Source organism: Rhinoderma darwinii, chromosome 12 (assembly GCF_050947455.1).
Source record: "Rhinoderma darwinii isolate aRhiDar2 chromosome 12, aRhiDar2.hap1, whole genome shotgun sequence".
Classification (NCBI taxonomy): Eukaryota; Metazoa; Chordata; class Amphibia; order Anura; family Rhinodermatidae; genus Rhinoderma; species Rhinoderma darwinii.
In genome coordinates this window covers 80,948,940-80,951,377 of record NC_134698.1, presented here as the reverse complement: position 1 = coordinate 80,951,377, position 2,438 = coordinate 80,948,940, and positions in this window count along the sequence as shown.

Sequence of the window (2,438 nt, the reverse complement as noted above, 5' to 3'; positions counted from 1 at the left end):
GAATTCAATGTGTAAGAGTATAACAAAAGAAAACAGTACAAAACAAAACAAAAACAACAGAAAATCATAAAGCCAGCAGTGTACAGCACTGAAGAGAATGGAAGTGAAGTCGTGATCTGTGGGCGATCACAATACATAATGTGACGAAGGTCGTCGACAGAAAGGACTGACAGTCCAGCATGTCCAACTATTCGTAAATGCGGGGAGGGGGAAGTTGCCATAGGCAATTATCTTTTCATAAGCATAATAGGTATTGATTAGTCCTAGCAGTTCCTCTAAGGTGGGAGCAGCGCCACTCTTCCAATGTATAGTTAAGGCCTTATTCACACAAACCTGTTTAACGTCCGTGATACGCGCGTGAAAATCACGCGCGTCGCACGGACCTATGTTAGAGAATGGGGCCGTTCAGACAGTCTGTGGTTTTCACCCAGCGTGTGTGCACTGTGTAAAACTCACGACATGTCCTATACATGGGCGTTTTTCACGCATCACGCACCCATTGAAGTCAATGGGTGCGTGAAAATTGCGCACGGCACTTCCGTGTGTCGCGCGTGATTCGCACAACAGAAGATAAAGAAATGAAGGAAAAAATAAAAGCACTTCCTTTATTTCTTTTTCTAAACATCAAAACCGCGTGTGATAAGGATGGCATATGCATGAAAATCACGCATGCCACGCACCACTCACTGATGACACACGGGACTGCAACGCGCGCAAAACTCTGCGTTTTTTGCGTGCTCAAAACGCACACGTTCGTGTGAATAAGGCCTAAGGCTTCGTTCACATCTGCGCTAGGGCTCCGTTCCGACGTTCCGTCTGAGCTTTCCATCGGAACGGAGCCCTGACGGACACAAACGGAAACCGGAGGTGATTTCAATGGTGACGGATCCGGTGACAATGGTTTCTGTTTGTCTCCGTTGCGCAAGGTTTCTGTCGTTTTGACGGAATCAATAGCGTAGTCGACTATGTACTAGTCGTAATGGAGCCCTAGCGCAGATGTGAACGAAGCCTAAGACTAGTTTAGCCATCACCAAGAAGTCCGCTTTCTGAATCCAGAAGGGATATTGTCCATATGTAAAAAAAAGCAAAGCTAAGTGGGGAGAGATAGGGATCTCAAATTGAAACAAAGATTCTAGCAGATTAAACACGTTTCCAATATTCATGGATAGCAGGACAGTCCCATAATGTGTGAAGGAGGGTCCTCTGTGACCACAACCTCTCCAGCAATCTGCTGTGGAATTGGGGAACATGTGATGCAGCCGATCTGGAGTATAATACCAGTGCAGGTTCGTTTTGATGGCTGCCTCTATGTGTGAGCTACGGTGTAAGGTAGTATAAATTAGTTTAAAGGGTAACTAAACGCTTAACAAACTACTGACATGTCATAGTGACATGTCAGATGTTTTGATTGGTAGGGGTCCGAGCACAGAGACCCCCACCAATCGCTAAAACGAAACAGCTGAAGTGCTGGTGTGAGCGCTCAGCCGCTTCGTGTCTGGTTGGCTTTTTCCGGAAAGCCGATGTATCGGAGTACGGACTCAATAGAATGTCTACGAGCCGGTACTCCGATACATTTGTTTCCGGAAAAAGCTGAACAGACACAAAGTGGCTGAGCGCTCACACGAGCTCTTTTGCTGCTTCATTTTAGCGATTGGTGGGGGTCTAAGTCCTCGGACCTCGACCAATCAAAACTTCCGACATGTCACTATGACATATCAGAAGTTTGTTAAATGTTTAGCTACCCTTTAAAGGCTTTCAGCCATTGACAATCCTCAAAAGTAGTCCTAAGATTATTCTCCCCATCCTAATATTGTAGGTCTGGCTAAAATCAGCGTTGGCTTTTTAGAGTATTAGAAATACCTTTTAGGTTCTGTGGTTCCTTGTTACGTGAGCCAAAGTTTTTCAGGTTGCAGATTGGATTTACCTTGTGTAGGACGGAAACAAAGTGTCGAATTTGTAAATACTTAAAAAAAATCACTTTGTGGTAAAGAATGTTTAGACACCCGATAATCGAGGGGGCTTAACTGGTCTGGTCGATAGATATGAGACGCATGCGTAATAACCGGGGTCTTCCAATTTGTTAAATTCACATTAGGAATGGCCAATTCGAAAAGGTCTATAGGGACATGTGATCTGGGGAGAGGTAGTTGGTCTATTGACTCTTTCTGGAGGTAAGACCAGCAGGTCAGAGCAGCTGTTGTGAGAGGCGAGATACGTGGGGACGGGATGGGACATTCCAGAACTTCAAAAATGGGAGTGCTTTCAAAGTTAAAGGTGGAAATGTAGGAAGATTCAATTTGAACCCAATGTTTAGAGAGATTTGCCTGCCAACCTGGACTTAAAATTGCTACCAAGGTGGTTACATAGTATCCATACATATCCGGGATGCCTAAACCGCCCACCCTCCTAAGTATATAGGAAGCATCCCTTGGTTTATG